Source organism: Sander lucioperca, chromosome 14, assembly GCF_008315115.2.
Source record: "Sander lucioperca isolate FBNREF2018 chromosome 14, SLUC_FBN_1.2, whole genome shotgun sequence".
Classification (NCBI taxonomy): Eukaryota; Metazoa; Chordata; class Actinopteri; order Perciformes; family Percidae; genus Sander; species Sander lucioperca.
This window is the reverse complement of record NC_050186.1, coordinates 1,488,050-1,512,175: the sequence shown is the minus strand read 5'-3', so window position 1 is coordinate 1,512,175 and position 24,126 is coordinate 1,488,050. Positions and strand designations below refer to the sequence as shown.

The following is a 24,126-nucleotide window of genomic DNA, read 5'->3' as shown; positions in this document are numbered from 1 at the left end:
ATCGTTACGTTAGCAGTAGCATGTTGCTGGTGTTCTTGCCGTGGGATTAACTGTACTAATAAAACTGTTGAAACACTGCGGCCCCGCTGCTGTGAAAGCTCCCCGAACGTCATTTATCAGTCTGATTGTTACCCCTCTCAGTGGCAGCTCCTCCACTCCATATCTTTATAACGGAGCTTACCGCTAACCGGAGCTAACCGCTAATCAGAGCTAATCGTTGCTAACCGAGCCTTCAGTTCTGCGTTCCTGTATCCATTAACTGTATATATGGACTCGAGCCAGAATAAAAACCTTCATTTTATTAAAATGGCTGTAAACGTTTTAAACTACAACTCAGAGTTGTTTGAATGACAGAAATCAGCTCAAGGTACGGCGTAGCGAGCGTGCTAAGTTGATGCTTTTTCTGCGGAGTGCAGACTGATTAGCCCTTTCCAGTCCCGTGACCAAATCGCAGCCTTTGCGATTAGGAAATCGCGTTTTAACATATCGCGATATTATCGCAAATGCAATTAATCGTTCAGCCCTACTTTCTAAAACCACGTGGTGTGTTATCGCGAGGCTACGTGTTATTGCGTGGCTACAATTGGGTTTAGGAAACGTCACATGCGGGTTGGGTTTAGGAAAAGAAGAACGGGGTTGGGTTTAGGAAAAGAACAAACATGGAAAAGAAAACATCACACGTGGGACACGAGTCCCCGGTCTCCTGGGTGAAAGTCCTGTGTTTTACCCATCCTCCATCCCAACCAACTAGAGCTTAGATCGGCCCAAAAAATCAAGCCCGAACCTACCCGAGCCCGAGCACGTTGCGTCTGAGACCGGCCCGGCCCGACACATTAACTGTAATTATGAGCCCAAGCCCGATTTAAACCCGACATTTTTTTAATACGTGGGCCGTTATAACGGACGTTCTCAACTACAATTCTGAGTTGTTTGAACTGCAGAAATCTGTTTAGAATAATGCAACAAGGACGAAGCCTGTAAACTGCGCGGTTTGTTTATTCAGAATGGAAAGAATCGCAAGTGGATCCGAATGAAGAAACGTAAAAAAAAAAGAAACTATGATGAACAACATATTGTTGTCACTGCCCACGACTTGTTTAAACTGCTTCCATACCTCCGACTTTCCTCCACACTTGCTCAAAGGTAATTCTCCTGTTTTTCTTTTTTTCTTTACATCTTCAAGCTCCATGTTGCACTTAAGATACACAATACAGCACAGCAGGCCCGGTGTGATGCGTGCGAGAGGATGCTGCATTTTGTAACTGCAGCCTAAATTTTGTACACATTTGTTACTTTTATATAGCTTATATATACATATTTATAATATTTCTGATTATGGCATAGCTTTCTCCCCACCTAATTAGGCTAAATAGGTAATGGATAAAAAAAAAAAAAAAATGCTTGATCAAGGGTCCGGCCCGGCCCGAGGATAGTGGCGGAAATAACGGCCCGAGCCCGACACGACCTCGGGTCGGGCTCGGGTCGGACTCGGGCTTGGGCCGAGAATCTAAACTCTACAACCAACCTCCCTACGCGGATTTTCGCCCTTTCATACTACTCACTACGGCGTCAATTCACACGCAATCGCAAGGTAATGTAAGTCAATGGAGGCCAAACGGCATTGATAAACACGCTAAAAAGCGAGTATGCGTCTTGATAACACGCCAACAATGGCATACGAATTGGCTTTGATTAGACAGTTGGCAATAAAACGTGACAGAAAACGAGGCATGACTATGTGATAAAGGTCCTAATGAAACTGAGGCCTTGGCAGTTAAATGGTATTCATGTTAGACCGCTGGCCCCCAGGAAGCCCCAGTTTTAGCCTTTTATAAGTTGAATTCCCTTTGGAATCAACCACAAAAGCACTTGCTGGCATGGTAGGCATAGTAGCAGCCTGACCCCACGTGCTGCACACAAGTGCCTTTGTCTCTTAAATGGCGGATGGCATTCCTGACTTTCCCGTGTCCAACTCTTCCTACAACTGAATTACACATTCCGATATTTCTCTGCTTTTACTGGCAAGAGGAAACGAGAGGCGAATCAGTCGTAAGCCAGTGACTCTTGATTTCAATTGATGTAGTTTTATGTGTACATTTTTCTCTGACTCAGCGTTCTGAGAAAGTGTTTATTTTTATGTATCAAGTTGTGCCTATGCATAAACATTTTTTTTTAGCATCCAAGCACTCAACAAAGAACACAACATAACATTTTTACTAATACTTTCAGGCAGATCATTAGAATACTGTAGATTTGTTTCTTGTTTGTCACACTGGCACTTTCCATTTTGTTGCTTTCTGCTTGCCGCTGGTACTATACTGCGCCTGTCTTTTCTTGATCTCTCCTCAGTATCCTGTCTTTTCTCAGTTTTTGCTATCATGGTCTTAACTCTTGTTTCAGCAGTAACGTAAGTGCTGTTTCTCAAGGGAGATCCATTTTAAAAACTTAATCCTGGCTTGTTGTGGCTTTTACTCCCAAGAACCTGACTTTCACATCATCATGCACAAAAACCTATGCTTCAACTAAACAAACACAAGGTTAAACATAGTCTTCACTATGCGTGTTGTCAACTTTTCATACGTTCTTGGATATAAACACACACAAATCGACGCAGGAAAATAAACACAATGACAAAGAGGTGAGGGGTTAGTGAGACAGAAAGGGAGACAAACGGAGAGGAAGATTAAAGGAGGGGCGTGTCAGAGTTGTCCATAGGAGTGGACTTCACTGCTTTACTTTTTGTCCCTTTGTAACTCTATAGCCCACATACCAAAGTCCTCACTCATTATGTCACTTCATCCTTTGGGTTTCTGTCTTTCCCATTTTTTCTTTCAGTCCCTGATTTTCAGGTTTTCCTGGTAATTGCTTGTTGGAGGTAGAATTAGACTTTTAGCCACACTTTGGCCTAAACAAGCATTGTAGTCTTACTGGTTTAACCTCAATCTGCTTGTAAACCACCAAGCTACCACATGCTAATGCAAGCAAGTACAGTGTGAGTAATGAGTAATATAACTGTAAGGATATACCAGAATCAGAAGACTTTGGGATCAGCAAACGGATTGACCGTAATAAAATGGAAGCACATAAGAAAATAACAAACTAAAAAAAAATAAATGTTTGCACATACAGAAAATGTGTAACACCTGTGTAGTTATTCAAGGTAAAGTCTTTGTTAGTGTCCCAGTTCTTTAACTAGTCCGCCCCTATAGAGTTCTATGACTGTTCTAACAGATTGGGCTACACTAAACTTCCATTTAATTGTTTTATACAATGAAAACAAACACTTTTACATTTACAAAATGTTAGTAATTTTACAAAGCACTTGACGGTTATTTTTTGTTCAGCCATTTTCATTGGAGTATTAACATAATTAGATTTGGCCCCATAAGATGAATTGTATTTTGGCCCTAAGTGTCGTGCATTTGTTATTTTGCTAATACTATGTCCAGACGGATCTCATGAATTGGCGTATGTATGACATGCCAATTTGTATGCCGTTATTGCCGTGTTATCAAGACGCATACTCGCTTTTTAGCGTGTTTATCAACGCCGTTTGGCCTCCATTGACTTACATTACCTTGCGATTGCGTATGAATTGACGCCGTAGTGAGTAGTATGAAAGAGTGAAAATCTGCGTAGGGAGGATGGCTAAAACACAGGACTATCACCCAGGAGAGCGGGGATCGTGTCCCGCATGTGATGTTTCCTTTCCACGTTTGTTGACATTGCAGTCTGCCATCCGCTGTATACAGCGTAGCCGTAGACATACACGCGGATAGCTCAAAATGCGTACAGATAACACGCCACTTGGCTTTAGGAAAGTGCCGTGTATGCTTACGTGAAGTCATGATATCACATTGCTATGTCCCTGCCTCCAAGCTTCATACAAATGCCCATTGGCAATGTTACATATTTCTGTACATATGGTTACTTTTCAGCAAAAAAAAATAAGCCTCACTAATTGTCATAAACTGTTTGGGAAATTTGGAAGTGATCAAACTAGTCTTCACAACAACAGCAAAAAGCAACAACACATGCCAAAATGTGTCAAACAAAGGCAAGCTCTCAACAAGATGTTTAACTGCAGAGTTTTATAGTTGTGCTGAATGCCTTGACGCAAGAAACACATGAAAGTAATAGATCAACATATTTATCCCATCCTCAACGCTGTCACAGAACAATTTGTATCATTTCACATTAACTGGGTATGTGTGGAAACAGGGCTGTTTCCATTTTGCTTTTGGGAGCCAGAACTCACCAAATGTGGAGTGGAGGAAACATGGTGCTGTCTCCCATCAGTTTATTCTAACCTGTTGCCTTTCTTAATGCTCTGTTGCTATAATTATAATGTTCTTAATTATAGATGTCAAGGAAGTTAAATAAAGAAAACCTCATTTCATCACAATGTCTGTCAGATCAGTCAGTAGAAATCGGTTATCCTTACACACAAACTTGTTCATTAAAAGACTGAATGGTCTATTAAAGGCTAAATAAGTGTAAATATACCAAGAGCGCTTAAAGCAGCCATATTATGCTCATTTTCAGGTTCATAATTGTATTTTAAGGTTGTACCAGAATAGGTTTACATGGTTTAATTTTCAAAAAACACCATATTTTTGTTGTACTGCACCGCTCTCTCTCACTGCTGCAGATCCTCTTTTCACCTGGTCTCTGTTTTAGCTACAGAGTGAGACCTCTTTTCTTCTTCTTCTTCTGTACTATCTTTGATTGCACTGCACATGCTCAGTAGCTCAGATGTAGATCATGTCAGCTAGCTAGCTCCATAGACAGTAAAAGAAAGGCTGTTTCTACAACTTCGGTCAGTTACAAGGCAGGAGTAGCTGGGAGACTTCTAAATGAGGGCGCACATGGAAGTAGTTCTTTTGTAAATTATGGTGAACTTGTGTGTGTTGTAGCAGTGCTTTGCTATTGAGAACGAGGTAGCATGCTAGCGTTAGCATGCTAGCGTTAGCATGCTAGCGTTAGCCACGAGCTAATGGTTGCGGTTAGCCTGCTCGTTTCGGCTTGTGACGTCACAAGCCGTGCTGATTTTGAACAGCTCACCCAGAGACTGAAGGCAGGACACATTCAGAAACTGTATCTCACTCTAAACAGCATGGATGGATTTTTTTCAAAGTTTGTATGTGTGTGGAAGCACCAGAGACACAACATAACACCCCAAATCCCAGAAAAAGTGATTTTTTCATAATATGGGCACTTTAAATAGTGATAGTAGTATAAACATTAGAACCACACATACTTTGAAAACAGGTTTCCTCATCCAGATTTCATTTATCTTGTGCATTCTAGTGTGGTAAATGCACATGTTCATTCCACACCTATTTTCTGTGAACATTTAGTAGTGGCATGACTCTTGGGATAGCAACGTTAATCTGTTGGTCGGTCGGCCCCCCTGCATGTTTCAGACTGAAATATCTCACATGATAACAATAATAAAAACATTGTGGTGATGAATACCAGCAGACTGTATTTGACTAAAAGCTAACATTGCAGTTTAGGTTAGATATTTATCTTATTTACACAGCCCTAAGGCTTGAGGTAGCCAGCAGTAACCCGGTGTGAATAGCAGGAGGAGGGGGAGACCTGCTGTCACTTCTGTGGACAAATGCCTTGCTTGACAAATGTCTGGCCAAGGACAGCAGCCGAAACGTGAGAGCACTGTTCTTTGACAGCAAGGAGGAAGGGACGTGGGAAGAGACAAGGGAGCATCACTACACAGCTTCCTCCTACTGTAACATGCATATTAGGCTACCTTTTGTTATTTTGATATAGTTTTGTGTCGTGACTTGAGTCTTAAACACAGTTTGGAAACTTGCATGGACTGATTTAGCAAAATAAGGGGGTTATATCTTTGAGAGAAAAAAAGTGTAATTTACAGCTATACAGGGTCATTTTTGTTTTTGAAATACCTTACAGAGTTTTTTTTTTTGAATATGTAATAAACTTTGTTACACTTTGAACATGCCTTTGTGTCTGAAGTATGCTATATAGTTACAATTTCCTTGGCTCGGCACTGTAACAAACATTGCAAAATGTCATTGTATACAAAGACAAGTCATTTCCCAGCGATCATCACAACACTGCTGCAGAATGTAGCATAAGTGCACTGCAAACTCCAGCTAATGCTTTAAAGCTGGAGTGTGGTAGTGAGGCCCGGCCTGGTCCGGCGGTTTTTGGTCAACCGCGACAAGGCCTCTGATTGGTTGGATGTGAGGTAGGAATTTGGCTCTCTGAGGTCTAAACTCCGCCTCCTTCTCCTCCTCCCAGCCCCCGGCGCTGAAGCACGACGGCATATACACACACACATACACAGTCTCTCTCTCCCATTCGGTTTCTTGCATGAAAGGGGCTGTAGAGCAGGGAGTTACAGACATATGAAGACACAGAGCAAGGAAGTGAGAAAAAGCAACAAAAGACAAAGAGAGAACTCTCCTGCCCCCTTTTTGTGTGTGTGTGGGTGAGCTTTTCTCTCTCTCTCTCTCTCTCTCTCTCTCTCTCTCTCTCTCTCTCTCTTATGTGATCCTGAGAAGGGGGAGGACCTGAACCCTGCTAAGAGTCAATACCCCTGCAGGAGTCCACAGGATCATACACACACTCTCTCACACCCTCACACACACACACAAACACACACACACACACACACACACACACACACACACACACACACCACACGCATACTTGCTCAGTCCACTGCAGCTACTGCAGCCTGAATGAGTGCAAAGCAGTGGGAGAAACAGAGCAAGGAAGCAGGAGTGCGAGAGAGGGGAGGAGGAATCTCTGGAGTTACTACTTGTTGCTCTTGGTTTTCTGTGCGGATTGAGGATGATATTACTTCTCCTTTCCCTGCGACAGTGGGACCTTGTCTGAGGTGAGCACTAGCTTTTTTTTTTTTGTTTCTCTCCTTTCACTGCCCATTAGTCTTTAAGAGAAATAAGGGGGTCTAAGTTACACATTTTGTGATCTTTTCTGTGGGATTGTTCTCTTGTTGGAATGGCGTGGGGGGTTGAAAGAGAGGAGGAGGTGTGGAGGGGAGCTTTTCACGTGCCAGGCAAGCAACATTATCACACTGATCCGTCAGAGAAGGATGCAAAGCAGGGGTAGAAAGAATGTTTTTATTGGAAGATACCAATGAGGAGAGAAGAGGGTTCTTGAAGAAATGTCAGGCTCAAAGACGCAAAGAGCTGTAACATAGCTCTGCTTCCACAAGTGGGACAGCAGAAGATGAGAAAAGAAAACTCAGTCCAGCTCTCAGTCTCTCCACACTCTTTTTTTTTTTTTTTTGATTAATGCCTCCCTTTCTTTGGTGTTTGTGTGTGTGGCTTGAGACTGCTTTGCTGACAGGACCATGTAACATAAATTACATTTATTCATAACCTACCGGTGTGTGTGTGTGTGTGTGTGTGTGTGTGTGTGTCTAACACACAGTGGCAAAGGCACAAGGTTGTGTTTAACTACTTTAGCAGTATTTAGCCTTCATTTATCAGCTCCTGCATGATTACAGTGTTTTCCCTGACTCTACCACAGATAGTAGCTTACTTGAGTGGGCAGCCTCATAATCATTCCTCCACCAACATGTGTTTACATGCTGCAGTCTATTACCCGCACACAGAAGTACTAAACGTCAACAAGTTTGTCTAATGGTGCTCTTTTGGAGTTGGACGTCAATAATGCGTAGTGTGTAACATGCTAGGGTCTAACATGTATGTTAATATAACAATTTCCGACTTTTTTTTTTTTGTATAAAGTACTTATCTGTTATAGTAAACGTGTGTAGGAAACACTTTAAACATATTTCAGAGTCTTTGCAAAGAGTTTTGAGATGTTGAGGTTTTTTTCTTTCATTTTTTTCAGTAGTAGTGCAGTGTATCCGGGCGTGGGGCGGGCATTGTTGTCCTATTATTAGAGCAAGCCGGGCCAGCCAGCAGCTGTGGGGAAGGAAGTAGGCTTGGAGCAGCCGGAGAAGAGGGATTACTGGGAACACTGAGCGGGAATTATGGGGTGACTGGAATGGCATTCCTAAGGTGGCAGAGTCACTGGAGGGGAAGATGAGTGAGCCAGAGAATCAGGCAGGGATCAGTGTGGCTCATAAGAAAAGATATAGAGGTTGGAGGTCAACAGTGATCTGGACTATAAAACACCTTGCTGTAATTGCAGATCACGGCAGTGGTACAGCTGGATAACTTGGCTTGTAATACTTTTCCCCTTAAATTAATCAGTTGGTAGTTTTTTTTGATTAATCAATAAAACGTTTAGTCTCTAAAATGTCTAAAAACAGTGAAAATACAGTATGCCAGTCACAGTTTCTCAGAACCTAAGTTGACAGTTTCCAGTTAAGATAAGATAGACTTTATTGATCCCACAATGGGGAAATTCACTTGTCAATGCAGCACAAGAAATACAAAAATACTAGTGCTGTCAAACGATTAAAATATTTAATCGCATAGTTAACTCGGAATTAATCGCAATTAATCACACATTTCTATCTATTCTAAATGTCCCTTGATTTCTTTTTGTCCCATTATTTTTTCTCATTTTAATGCTATGATATCAGCTAGACCCTCGTTACGTCCACAACGTTAACATGCCTACATGCAGTAGCCACCCATTTAGCTATGGCTGCACTAAGTTTGTTCTTAGTTGTGGTATCCATGTGCTTCTGTCTGAAGTCATCCATTGTCGCCTGGCTTTGACGAGGGGGCGGAGAATTCGCATCAGCTGTGTGCTTGGCCATCAAGTGGTACTTCAGACTGGACGTGCTGCGATGATAGCTCAGTTCACGACGACAAAACACACAGATCACTTTGGTCTTGTCAATGGAACCATTTGGCAACTCTTAAAAGTAAACTTTCCATTCAGAATCTTATTGGCATCCATTTTGGCATCTCGCGCTCGCCATCCACTCAAAACGTAACGTTAGCCTACTACTCTTTCGCTGGCTTGCAAGCCCAAACAAATGTGTGTGGTGTGCCTGTTGTTTTGTTTCCGGTCTAGCTAGATCCGGTGTGGTGTTGTAGTTTTTCTAACGTTACTAGTTGTTGCAACAGCATATGAAAAAAACGACAAAGTTTGCTAGGCCAAAAAGAACGCTAATCTTGCGATAAAAAAATTGACGCTGTTAAAATGGGTTTGCGTTAACGCCGTTAATAACGCGTTTAACTGACAGCACTAAAAAAAAATACACATTCAATATAAATAGGATAGAAAAATACACTAAGACAGAATAAAAATAGGAAATGGAAGAAAAAATAAAACTTTATTACAAACGGTAATATGTACACTATAAACACTTATTGTATTTACAGGTGGGGAGAATATATATACTATATTCTACAGGTCATTATTTACATAGGTATAGTTACTTGTTTTGTTCAGCGAACAGTCCAAAAATCATAGATGTTCAGTTTACAATGATGTAAAACAGAAAAACAAACCAGAAAAACTTCACATTTGAAAATGTTTTGCTCGATAAATGACTGATTATGATTTAGCCATCATCAAAATTGTTGATACATTATCTGCCAATCAATTAATCAGCTAATTGTTTTGGCACTAGATTTTATTTTAAATGAACACCTCACCAGCATTTGCTATATTGTATTACAGACTATAGTGTCAGTGTAATCGATGACAATTTTAGTTTGAATAAAGGGTGTTAAATAATATACAACCTAATATAATCTGTCATTGAGTGTGCTTATTCGCTCTTTGTAACATCTTTATCTCTGGCGGCCCAGGCAGCGGAGCGGAGCAGTGCTCTTCTTAGGAAGTGAAAGTGGAAGGAGTTCCTAGCTGATAGTGATTACTTGGTGATTGACTGCTGTGATAAACTGCTGCCACACTGACTAAAGAGATAATAGCATCCCAGTATTACCCACATATCTCTGCTATCTCTGCCTCTCTCCCCTTGTAAATCTCTGGTGTGTATTCTAGTACAAAACACTCTTGCTCAGTGCTGTTAGATAAATACAGCAACAAGGGCTTTGTCATCTGGGACTGTTGACTTTTTTTTGCATTTATTATTAACATGGTACATTTTTTAACATGAAATTCTGTTCATTCATTCTGTTTAAAGTTGTCTGTCACTTCCTTTTAACCTGTAATGTCAGATGCAGGCTGTGATGTGTTTAACGAAGGTTGACTTTTTTGGTGAAAAACAGCCAACTATTGTGAAACTGGCTCTGGAAAAAAAAAATAAAAAAATCTGAACAATTGAGAAAAGATTCAACATCTCCTGTCTTGAGCGTACTTGTTGAGCTATTTTTTAATTATTGCGAAATCAAAGATCACACTCAAGCTGTATTTTCTCTGATAGGGAAAGTTATTACAGAGACTGTGATTTGATTGCAAGTTTGCCCTTTACTAGATGCACACACACTGCACACACAATGTGTGTAAAGTGTGTACACAATACAAAAGTGGTCACGAGAAAAGCACATGGGACTTCTCTGATTTTTAAACTAGGCCACTTAGTGATATTAAAATCTGTTTAAACATATTGTTTATGTGTGGAACATGACATAGTTCTCCGTATTTTATTTTCAAAGAATTTTAGGTCACATACTGTCCATAGTGTCTCCTCCTCACACACACCTTACTGTGGCTTACAGTCTTACAGCCCCCCCCCCCTCCAGCTTTCCTTTCCTCCTCCTGCTCTCTGAAGAACAGCTATGTAATTAGAGCCATGAATCACGTACAACAGAAAGGATTTTGATATATGTTTGACAGCAATAAACGGGGGTGGTTTAACTGTGTATGTGTGTTTGGGGAGTAAAAAAGGGTAGAGGGTGTTTGTTGGCATACCGTAGAATTATGTGTATGTGTTTTGCCGGGTACCTTCTGCGCATCCACAGATGCAAACACTCTGTGTGTGTGTGTGTGTGTGTGTGTGTGTGTGTGTGTGTGTGTGTGTGTGTGTGTGTGTGTGTGATCATATGTGAGATAAATGATCCGTTTCTTTTAGATTGCATGTTTGGGCATGTGGCTGCCACTGTAGCCTTTGTGTTTGCACTGGCACTTATGGCTTGTTATGATCAAAATCAATTAACCACTTCATTGTTTTCTGTCCTGCAACCACTAATGAGGACTGTGGAAAACGATTCAATGTGTCTTTGTTTTAGCAATTAAGTGCTTAACATCTGAATCCAGGACACAAAAACCTTGGATTTTTGTGGATCTGAATTCTTTGTTTTGCTTCCCCAAAACACTCCTTAACCAACAAATGATTCCCCCTGCTCACTACTAAGGGAACATACACTCACACATAGAGATTAGTCGCTCCAGGATTTTGCAGCCTTTTTTTGAGATTGTTGCGGCCCAAAATGCCTGATTTTGCGGGAGCTTTTTAAAAAAATTGCGATAAAAGTTGCGATGTCTTTTGTATTTTTGTTTGCGAGAGACACTGAAATTTTTTTTTGGTATAGTTCTTTAAAAATAAAAAGGAAACTTGTTTTGGGGAGAATAAAATTACTCTAGGCTGAGTTTTCCTAGTAACCTTACCAAAAAGGCTCAGGATGCTGCAAATGTTGGTATAATATGAAAATGGCTGGTGGATTTAAGACAAAAAATAATAATTTATTGAATTAATCAAATTTGAACATATGTGTCAGTGGCTTGTGGATCTTTACATTGTTAGTTAATTTCCTATCCTGGCCTGGGCTGGGACACACAGTCATACGGTTTGATAAAGTACTTATTGGACTTTAACTTATCATTGCACTTACAATAACGAGAGTAGCTGTCCTCAATTTAGGTCATCCTGTACGTCTCATCTGCAGTTATTCTTGCATCCACCGTGTGTGTGTGTGTGTGTGTGTGTGTGTGTGTGTGTGTGTGTGTGTGTGTGTGTGTGTGTGTGTGTGTGTGTGTGTGTGTGTGTGTGTGTGTGTGTGTGTGTGTGTGTGTGTGTGTGTGTGTGTGTGTGTGTGTGCGCGCGCGCGCGCGCGCGCGTTAGTCGCAGGGGGAACTGAGCAGCAGCCCCGCCCGATGCAGAGAGACGACAGGATTGAAACGGCAGCCGCTTTCAGCGACTTTAGAGTGAAAAAAGTTACAGCGTACGTTGATGTTAAAATATATAGTATACAGGTTGGCAGGACGGTCTGAAATGTTTTGCAAGGTCTTTCGCTGTACGTTTTGTTGGTAAATGTGAGATGTTCGAGTCACACACGTCTCCTCTTCATATCAGAAACAAGGAAATGAATTTGGCGACGTACGTGTGTTACGTCAACCCGTTCTCACTCCCGCTTGGTCAGTGGCTCTCAGAGTGCACGTGGGACTGCTGGGATTGGTTGAAGTCGCGGGAACCTCCGGTTATTGGTCAATTTTGCGGAATAGTTGTGGTGATTGCAGTCAGAATTGCGAGTCGCACCAAATTCACGGTGATTGGTTGAATTAGCGTGAATTGTTGCGATCGCGACATCGCAAAATCCTGGAGGGACTGAGAGATGCACAATACACATTGAGGTCATACTTAAAAATCTTACTCTGAAGAAATGTAATTACTACATACAGTATTTCAATGCATTATTGCATGTAATTATACATTGGAATTAAAAAATTTTTTTTGCAAAGGAGTGGATGTTGTGATCATCTTCCTCTGTCCCTCCATCCATTTGTCTGTTTGTCTGTGATGAAAATATCTCAAACTGACATGATTTGTGTAAAACCTGCTGCGAGTGTGCACATTTGTGCTCCCAAGAGGAAGAACACTTTTCATTTTGGACCTTGGCCCTAGTGCCAACATTTCACCAAACTTTCAGCTTTCACAATTGTATCTCTTGACCTGTTTATTGTAAACACACAATATTACAGCGCACATATTATCTCTGTGCACACTGCGTGAGTGTGCATTTGTATGTACTGCAGGTGTGTACATGAGTGGAGGAATCGTGCTTCAAGGCATAGGCTGTTGAGCACTTCTCATCATAAGGTAATGAGATAATATGTTGATATATTGACTCTTATTATTAATGCTGGAGTCCTTATGTAGTTGTCAATAATTTAATTACGTGGCCCCTCTCAGCAGATGTGACTCTCAACTACGGCTTTAAGCTGCCAGTTAAACGGATGTATGGGCTCACTGTGTGTGTCTGGCTGTATTCATGAAGGCTTAGAATTTGAATAGGCACATTGCAGTGTCAGCATGTATGCTGTATGCCACCATGCTGCATGCACATGTAGTTACAGTAGACACTCTCAATGCAATAGAGTTAGGGTAGGGAGTTTTCTGGAAAAGGCAGCTCTCCCCTCTCTGTCCTAAGCCCCTCACACCAGACGAGTCTGGGCATATAATGCACACACTTCATCCAGTAACCTAGGCATTCATTTCAGTCATCCCGATCGTGATTATGATCCAGATGCCGTTATATAGTGGCAATTCTTTGAGAATTACCGTCTTTTCAAATTCAACAAGGAAGTCATTCTGTAAACTGTCTGGATGTTTTTGAGATGATGTCTCATAACCTAAAAGTCAGTAACTAACTTGATGAGTACAATGTTAGTATTACAGAATAAAGTTATGGCTAAAACGGTGAAAATAAGACCCAAGTTGTAATAAACCCGACTCTTTAATGTTAAACTTGCAATATTCTGTAAGAAATTGTCCCACAGCGATGCAAATGAGGAATGTTTATGGTTGGACTTATATATTTATATTTTTCTCCTTTCTCTTTTAAATCTGCCTTGACATTGATGTACACATAAAGATAGGCTTTCATCACAGAGACAGACTGGTACGCAATAAAATCTGTGGAGACAAAAGCCCATCACTGAACCAGGCCCCTGGCTGTCAAAACAAAATGAAGCTAGACTGCAGAAATAAGCACACACTGTTTGCATGCATAAGTCCTTTTACTGCACGCTCTGAGAATATGCAGGTTTTTAAAGCGGCAACTCAAGGTGTTGACCCCCGAAAAACCCAGTGCAGACAATACAATTTACACGGTGCTCCAAGTTTTTCAACCACAATGCTTTAGTTCTATTGCTGCCTACACCTTTGACTATTATGTAATTTATGTGGCACCACAGATGAAACGCTCCTTGAACTTGAGATTAAAGACCTGCTAACTTGTCTCATGTGATTCGGCTTTCAGAGACACCGCAAAGCAACTGTCTCATTTCTAACTATACATCCAAGGCTGGTGGGGCTGTGTGGGTTCGTCTGAAAGGATCTGAAGCCTGCAGTGATGTCACAGAGCAATGAAGCAATACATTATTTAATAAAACCAAAATTGTCTTACTCCAATGTATAGTTTACGTACAGACTTGAGAGAAAGTTAGGAAGACAGGGACTAACTCCCTCCCGACATCATGACCTTTTGTATCACTTAAACTTACGTGGACATTTCTCATAGGCAACATATCCCAAGGCTTTCATGGTTTCTATGGTAACCATCAAGGGGATAATTAGATGTTCCAAGAGTCTTTATTCTGATCAACAGAAAGACACATGCTGCTTCCGTTGAGCGACTGGCTAATATGTGGACTTAACACATAACGTTTTCATTTGTTTATTTTCTGGACATATTTTGTCACGTAGTACATGGCAATTAGGATGCTTTTCTTTTACTTACACATGAGAGAGGGTGTTCTGATAACAGCAGCATTGTTATGTAAGATACATTCATCACTCTTTTTGAACACACCTTTCATGATGGATTATTGTACTTCTTGTTGTACAAAGTAAAAAAAAGTTCTCTTTCTCAGTTTATCTTACAGTGTTCTCTCAGTTTAAAACACACACACACACACACACACACACACACACACACACACACACACACACACACACACACACACACACACACACACACACACACACACACCCCCCCCGTCGGAGTGAAAGAAATCATGTCGATGATGTAACAAGGTGTCCTAACGTGCTGAGACAAAACAGAAAACAGGAAAGAGGGGGAAATGAACTCCACTCCCAAAGGTTCCCCTTTCCCTCCCAACGTACCTCACTTCCTGTCACATAACTCTCCACTTCGATCACACGCACGCACGCACACACACACACACGCACACACACACACACACACACACACACACACACACACACACACACACACACACACACACACAGTACAATCCCTCCCTGATCATACAATCATTTGTGTTTAGGTTTGTAGGCAAGATATTTGTAGATATCAAATATAGTTTGAATGGAGATTATCTGAGGCTATAATAACCTGAGCTACAGTTGTGTTGCTTGTCAGTGTCTTTGTAGAACCAACTAGTGGATACTGCACTGTCCCAGATAGTTGTTCTCCTCCGTCCTGCCCTCGATCTCTCTGAATAACTACACACATGTATTAACACGCACACACACACACACACACACACACACACACACACACACACACACACACACACACACACACACACACACACACACACACACACACACACACACACACACACACAGAAGTTTCACCTTTTGTCATTGGGGCTGTACCACTTTGAGAAAAAAGTTAAGTGTATGCTAATGCGTAAAAAGAACTCCAAATGGGCCTGTTTCCTCCCTCTGGCCTCACTGACAACTTCCATTTCATCTTCTGACACGGACATGCACACAAACACACCCACAGGAGAGAGATACTGTGAGATTGCTGTTTACAGCTCGGATGTGGATCCCCACGCTAGATAAAGTGTTGTTGATCAGAGGGATGACTTCACTTACAGGCCATGTTGATGAGCAAATACAATTCACTTTGAGTGCCTGTTTTGTCTGTCTTTGCATCATGTTTGAGTTTGTGTGTGTCTTTGTCCGTGTGTGGACTTGTGTGTGTAGACTTGTTAGCAGATTGCCAATGGCTGGCTTACCTATGCCGTGCATTCTAAAAGTAACTGAAATCAGAAGACTTATTGCCATAACAGGACATTAAAACTCAGCTGTTAACTCTTTAGGGTTTTTCCAAACTAAAATACTGTAGGCACCTTTTTTGTCTTTCCACTTCACTTTTTCCTCGTAAAAGCTTGCTGTTACTACTTCTACTGTATCTGCCAGATATACTGTAAAGAAGGTATGCTGCTTATATTTCAAAGGAAATTCAGGGAATATAATCCATTATTGGTATATGAATCTAGTGTACAAAGATTTAGATTGTCTTTATACACTACGTCAGTTAGGACCAAAAACAACGGATACATTTTAAAATACAAGTAAAAGTTCTTGGAAGGCTTTTATTGTGAAGGAACTGCAAGAATCATCCCTCAACATCTTTTGCACACCCTGCACTAATCCATACAGCTTTTTCTTTTCTTTCTTAATGTTACATAGTTTTATGTACAGTATGTGTTTCTGTTTATTTCATATTAACGTTTAAATGTGTTTTTATGTATGCACCATCAACCAAAGCAAATTCCTAGTAGGCTAAGTTCTACTTACCTGGCAATACATACTTTTCTGACTGTTGATTCAGATTCTGAGAGTCCATTTTGGATTAGTTTAACAATCGTTGGTAAATTACTTTAACACTTGTGGCAAATTGGAGTGAGTTTGCCATCTGTTTAAATAGTAAAAAGACTTAAGAGTCTACAGCCATGCTTACATTGCTTAGAGCTAAATGCTAACATTAGCATAACATGCTCACACTGACAATGCTTACATGCTGATACTAAGTAGCAAAATATTGGGGGGGGGGGAGTAGAAACTATCCGCAAAAGAACAGCAATGTCTCTTTTCTGCAGGAACTACAATACAACTAAAAACTGAAAACACATTTTTAAATTTGCATCATCTCTTATTCTGTCATCTATCTGATACAGCCAGTCTCATGTTGGTCCTTCAGGTCTGCCCAGTAACGCCCCACTGTGAATTTGTATTGAACATATCAAAAGGATAGATTACTGCATATAAGGCTCTGGGGTACAAGCGGGTTAAACTGGTCTGGAGCAGCGCTCCACCTCCTGACATCTAGATCACACACTGTCAGAGCTCAGGGAGGCAGAGCACAGAGCTCTCCTTAAAACATCTGTTACTATGACACACCCGCGTCCAAAGTACCCACTGTCTATCGTTTTTCATCCTAACTACTTTCTACACCAGAAATAGTCTCTATGAAAACTGTTGACTGTGTGCTCTATGGAAACCTCCCCTCCCAATCCCCCAACCTCATTGGACAATCCCCTCTTTTAATTTCTACAGTCATCTTCATTTTAGGGCAACATGAGTTTATGTTTGCCTTTGTTTTTAAAGGACCACCTCTATATATGTGTGTTTGCTCATTTGTGAGTTCATGCATAGTAATTTTGCAGCATATTGACTACAATTACAGAGATAAAAGCGGGTGCTTGTGTGCCTGACTAGTATGTACAGGCAGGTGAAAGCTTAATTAACAGTAACAGCACATTTGCACATATCAAAGGTCAGCGGTTGATGGATAGAGAAGTTTTACAGTACTATTAATTGCCAGCCTCAGTATTGCCTGTATCGCTGCCAAATCCCCAGTCACCCCTCCTTAGCCTCATTCTGTGGGCCACTTAAATTTCACATGGCCATTAAACAAATTATGCCTATTGTTTATATGACAATGGAGTCTCTGTGGCTGAATGGGAAGTGGCGACCCTTACATGGGCTCTGACTGAATTCCATAAATTCCGACATAAAGAGCATGACATATTACAGAATAAAATGGGAAACAAGCTATTATCAGCTATTATGAGATATGTAGGTGTTTAAGAAACCCGCTCCATTTAATGCCACGTGAACATATCAGCACAGGCGTGGTTTATTTTGTCCCACGTCTGGTGTAAAAGTGTTAATAGGAACCTGAGTGAGCAAAAGAAAAGAAAGTGAGCAATTAAAGGAAAGAACGAGTAGTAGTGATTCTTCCTTACATGTACAAAGAGAGGGGGATGTTATAAAGAGCATCAATAAAAAGCTTAGGAATGAAGTGAGAGGAGGATAATTGAAGCAGTACAGTCCCACTTCTGTAATGACATGTTTCGTTACCTATAAAACCGGCTTCCTGGCCCACTCTGTCCTCTAATTATTTTTTCTGCATTTTTACAGCCTGTCCTGTCAGAGCAAATACTATTACCGATGCCTTACAAGAAATAATTTAGATTACTTATGGGTGCAATATTTCCCTACCTAGTATAAACTCTAATACTTTGCTCACAGCCTATTACCATGAAGCACTGCAGGATTGGTTGTCAACAAAGCAACCAAAAATAAATGATGACAAAACTAGGAAGAAATCCAGAGCTCACGGTGGCACCAAGTTTTCAGTACGTCATGTTCATAAAACAATTGGAAGTTCTGGTACTCTTCAAGATAACGGATGTGAATTTGTTTTGTAGCTGCAGGCATGTAGCAACAAACCGTTGTGCATATTGGAAAGTTTTTGAAAAACCTCCTAAAACAGTACCCATTTCTGCTTTTGCTCTTCCATCCCTCTCACATAGCGTGTTGTTTGACCTGGGATTTAAAGGGGTTTGCCACGTAGATTAAATAAGAACAGGATTACTAGAAGGAGATTGACAGTAAAAACCGTTGCATAGCTTATACTGTTTGTCCATTCCTGTGCACGTATGACCATCCCCCAGCGGACTCGATGAAGCCTCAATTTATCTATCTGTGTGTGTGTGTGTGTGTGTGTGTGTGTGTGTGTGTGTGTGTGCTTGTGCTTGTGCGTGTGTGTGTGTGTGCGTGCGTGCGTGTGTTTTTTTTTTGCTGGCCGCTTATTTGTTTGATGATTTCCCTGTGTAAGCATTCGCTTAAATGTCAACAACAGAATGTGAGCTATTCACAGTGTAATCCTGTCTCTTTGATGAGCGTTGCACAAGGCCTCACTGTGTGTGTGTGTGTGTGTGTGTGTGTGTGTGTGTGTACTGTGTCACCCAGTGTGTGTCAGTGCAACAGAGACAGGGTAAAAGTATTAGGTAGAATCAGTGCTAAAGTAATAAGTCAATAAGTTGATCAACAGATGATTAATCGCCAACTGTTGTGATAATAACTTCAATAATCAAGCAGAAATATCAAACATTCTTTGGCTCCACCTTTTCAAGTGGGATGATTTCAGAGTGTTGAAGATGTGAAGATGTTAGCCAATGCTCTGGGAAACTGTGATAGGCATTTGATCAAGTATCAATTATAAATATATATATAAAATACAAAATAATAAATACATAGTTTTAAAGGTCCAAAAATTATAATTAAAGTGGAGCACTTTGGGTAAAAAAAGAAGCCATTTCTTACTTAATTGCATTGACACAATTCAATGACATACTTTTACACGCACTCTTACTACAAGCATTGGTCAACAATTTCAGGCTAGGTGTTGTCTGTATTGTTGGGTGCTTTATAATGTGAGCTGGTACTCGGTAAACAGAAATGGTATTGGCAGACGTTGAGCTCACAGGATTCTCCCTCTGGTGTGGGCTGCACTATTGTGTTTTGGGACTCTGTGGGGGCCTATAAGATCTGAAGCCCAACATTGGAGGAGGGAGATAAAACAAGAGGTACACAGCCACAGGAGAGGCCACTGGCTAAGCTTAATTCTGCACAGCCAGATCTGCTAATAAGCAGCATGGTATAAAAATAACATTATAGCAGCTGATACTCAATTTAGAGGTGTTTAGCAGTACATTGTGAAGTACAGTGTTTTCAATAATCCAAAACGGCCATGCTATTTATGTTTCTGTTTTGTGTGCCTTTTTGACGTATACTCAGGGTTTTTTTCTGCATAGAGGAGTTTTTGCATAGAGGTTTAAGCCAGCCCCAAAGGAAAATCACCATCACCAAAATGACAAAAATTGAGAATAAAAATAGCAATTTAAATCCTCTCTAAATGTGTTTAAGAGTCTGGCAAAACAGCCATTGGGTTAACAAGCAGAACATAAAATTGAATATGAGAGCTAATCTCAGTTTTATCTCCAGAGTCAGGCTGTACCCGGTCCCGGTGATTAATTTAAATACTCATATTATTTTTTTAGCCAGTTCATTTTTGTTTATCAAATTTTCAGAAATAACAGGTAAATGCATAGATTTTTGTCAAATAAGTTAACACAGACTCATTAGCTGGTGACAACCAGTGGGCATGTATGAATCTGAATATGCACACAAATTGCCTGTGACTAAGCGTGATGGTGCATGAACGTGTTTGACTGTGTGTGCATTTGTGGCACATTTGATATTAAATTTGAAAACAACATTGCCAGAGGTCTGTCTGTCTCAAGTGGTTGCTTCATTAGCGTGACCTCTCTCATCTCCTTCTCCCTCTCTCTTCTCCTCACTACTTATTTGAGCTCTTTATTCCTTTAATCATCGCTAAAAAAAGTTCACCCCCCCTCCTCTCCTGCTCTATCTTGCGTATCTGTTTGTCTCTGGCCAACAGTGTCACACAGACTCCTCTGTTCTCTGTCTGTCTCTACAGTAGTCTTGTATAATGAGTTCTGCTTGGGATAGTACATTCTGCAATTTGGCCTTTACTCTGGGTCCAAGAGGGAGTGGAAAGCATGAAAAAGAGGAGTGAGAAAAGACGACATGGATTAGGGCTGCACAATACTGTAAATCTTTTTTTTTTTTTTTTTTTTTTTTTTATCGTCATCGCATTATTAACTGGCGCAATGAACATATTGCGAAAGGATGCGACATATTTTATCAGTAGAAAACTTTAAAATGTAACTGTCATTCTTTTTTCAGTGGTGCCTTTTATATTCCATTCAATGTTCAATTTGTTCAATAAAAGAATGTTGGAAATGATTTTCTTTAATTTGTTCTAAATTCAAAAAGCAATTGTTAAATTCAACAAGCAATTGTTGTATTTCTTTTTTTTTTTTTTTTTTTTTTAGATAATTTTTTGGCCATTTTAGGCCTTTATTTCTATAGGACAGCTGAAGCCATGAAAGGGGAGAGAGAGGGGGGAATGACACGCAGCAAAGGGCTGCAGGTCGAAGCCGAACCAGCGACCGCTGCGTCGAGGAGTAAACCTCTATATATGGGCGCGCGCTCCGCCAGGCGAGCAACCCAGGCGCCCGCAATTGCCATATTTTAGCAGAATACTGAAAGCAGCAGAAATGAGTACACTTCAATATCTGTTTATTTAGCACAAGTAATATCGTTATCGCGATATTCAACAATGTTATCGCACATTTTTCTCATATCGTGCTAACCTGACTCCGCCAGATGGATTGCTTCGCATTTGCTCGGTATATCCATCTGGGAACTTTACGTTGGAGAACTTTTGGGAAGGGGCGAAAATACTGGTTAGCTGATTGGATAAACCATCTGTCTATTACCACCTATGTTGGTGATAGACGGGCCAAATCAACCAATCAGATCAACGCTATATCAAACTCTTGCCGAAACGAAAGTCGGGAGAAGAGCAAAAACATCTTTTCCTCCGAGAAAAGCCTCCAGTGCCGTTTTTTGCTATTCTTTCAATGAAGGAATACTTTCTAATTCGGATAAAACTTGCACGATAGCTACGCTCATCTCATCCATGGAAGCCTCCATGCTGTTTAGACTGAACAGTCGCTTCTCGTTGCGTCACACCTAAACCCGCCTCAAAACCAACGCTGATTGGTCGGTCGTTTGGCGAACGGCTCCAAATTTTCTCTGTCTCAAGATGCCAGACTGATCTGCGAGTGGAAAACTGGAGCTCGCGAGATCAGGACGGTCTCCCGAGGCTAATATCGTGCAGCCCTAGCGTGGACAGTTGGCACCAGTCTGTCACTATAGCAGCAGGAGTATTAAGTTAGTATGGTCAAACTTTGAGTTCAGAGAGAAATTCATTTAATGCGGCAATCTTTAATCCCTGGCTCACTACTGTAGGTATGGGAGTCGTGGCTTTCTTGAAAACGAAATTAAAAAAACAAAACAAATTTAGGTATGTTTCAAATTCTGTATATCTGTGTATTCCTTAAATGTCACTTTAGATCAGCCCGAGATTTTAGATGGGCTCTGATCTTCTTAATCCATTCAGACATTGCACTTTCTTTGTGATGAAGAGATTTGCTCGAGAACAGACAAGCCCTTCTGTTATCTGTTGTTAGTAGAGAGGGGTGGTTGATTTCTCCATCCATCTGTTTGGCACCTTTTCCGCCACATTAGGAGTTCATTGGACAGTAATATAAAGATTTTGTGTCGGTGTGGGCAGTTAAGCAGCATGATATATCAAAGTGTACCACAATGATGTATCTGCTACAAAACCTTGTGATTACCTCTATCTGTTTTCTGACTGGCTGTATCATTAAAGCCAGCCACAACAAGAAAACAGAATTTGAGTCTAGTGCAGTGCAGTGCAGAACATTTAGATTTCTTTTTTTATTATTTATAGTGTTAGAATATTTTTGTTTGTTTTTTTACAACGTGGTGCAGCATGTTTCAGTAAGTACTGGGCCTATCGTACGATGATCTACAGTCGTCCCCGCAGTGCATTTTATGTGTCTACATCTGTTAAAACCATCTAGAAGCTTCAAGACAGTTTGAAGTATCATAACAGAGTGCTGTTACCATCGGTTGCACATTACCATGTTCTCCAGAAGGGGGCAGTAGTTATACAGTTTTGATGCGCTGTTGGACTATTCCACAGGATATCTTACATGGAAATGTAAAGTCTGTTCTTGTGCTATAAGAGAAATGACTCGGGTACATTATGAATAGTTTGCAATATCTATATATAGACCTGGAACAGTAGATGAATGGATTTGTCGACCAACGGAGAAAAATATTTGCAAATATTTAAATAATCGATAAATAGTTAAAGTCATAAAGCCAGTTCCAGCTTGTCATTTGTGAGACTATGCAGCTTTTCTTTGTCTTACTTGATAGTACGTTGAATACCTCTGGATTCTGGACTGTTCTGAGCTACAGTACTGTATATCCTTATGTACATTCAGTTGCCAGTTTATTAGGTAAAACAAGCTAAACTAATGTAGTCTAATACAAGAGTCCTGCAATGAATCCTACCTTCATGAAGGCTGTAATGTTCAGTTTTTGAGAAAACTATTTTAGAGATTGTCGATTCAACTGCTGTTGAATTGTATTGAAATATGCCACCAGGTGTTTCTGTTATTTTGTCCACCCCATCTATATCAATGAGGGAAGGCTAAATAATATTAACACCTCTCTGTATAATGCAATGCAGTTTAACAACACCACCAGTTCAGCTTTATCAGTATCAGGACGATGGACGGGAGAATGAAAAAGACTCTGTCTGACATCTATAAGAGTGTCTTGCTGTTTACACCAAAGCAGCAGTGACTTTATTATATATAATAAAGTCGAGTTGACAGTGGCTATCAATTTTGTCATATCCACTGCTCGTAATCCATACTAATATGTTTTGTCATTTCCAGACGAACAAGTTTTGCCCAGACTCTCCATCCTTGAATCTTTACAGTTTCTTATCACACGCTGGCCTGCTCTGTTATTTCAGAGCAATCTAATCCCTGTGACTCCCTCTGAGGTGTTATGCTCTAATGGCTGGCTATATTTTAGGTGTAATAGCTAGTATATGCCACTTTGTGTGCATGACCCACTATCCATTTTGAGGCAATAGAGTGAGCTATGCTGAGAATCGATACATGTCTCTTTGTCTTTTTGTTTGCTCTGAAAGTGGAATTAGTTCCATTTTCCCCTCAGCTGGATACTTCACCAGCATTTGTAAGTAATGGCCAGTGACTTTCTTGGTTTTGGGACATTTCTATTCACAGGAATGTATTTTGAATTCTCAGAAGGCTTTTTGCTGCATCATATCTCAGTCACCATTGTGTTTTAATTTGAGTGTCTGCATGTGCATGGCTAATTGATGTTGAGGCAGTTTGTGGGTGAAACTAGAGCATAGCTGAGCATTTGTTAAAAGAATATATAGGAGGTTATGTCATTTTCTTGCAGTGTAACTTTTATGAGAATGTGCTAACATACACAGAGCAGATGAAAACTGTGTCAGTTTAGGTTTACTATGCATTACTAAAGCTGTACACATTGAACTCTTTCAAGTCAACCTTAGATAATGTACAGTTGTGTTCAAAATAATAGCAGTCCAACATCACTAACCTCATAAATAATTTTTTTTGGTAGAAGTGATATTTCTACATGGCAAATAATTTACTAGTAAGTGTTGTAGAGTCATAGAAAACCAACAGTCATGACATGCATGC

The 24,126-nt window shown here is 40.5% G+C and overlaps 1 protein-coding gene across 8 annotated transcripts in view; it reads left to right on the top strand.

Moving 5' to 3' along the window:
* The window catches only part of LOC116062793 (disabled homolog 2-interacting protein), a 169,970-nt gene that overhangs the window by 42,920 nt on the left and 102,924 nt on the right, over window positions 1-24,126 (top strand). For 2 of the 8 annotated variants that reach the window (XM_035991201.1, XM_031317481.2), the window contains exon 1: window positions 6,653-6,889. The exons of the other annotated variants lie outside the window; for them this stretch is intronic. The gene's annotated coding sequence lies outside the window, so the exon portion shown is untranslated. Of the gene's footprint in view, window positions 1-6,652; window positions 6,890-24,126 lie in introns of those variants that run through there. 8 annotated transcript variants of the gene reach the window in all.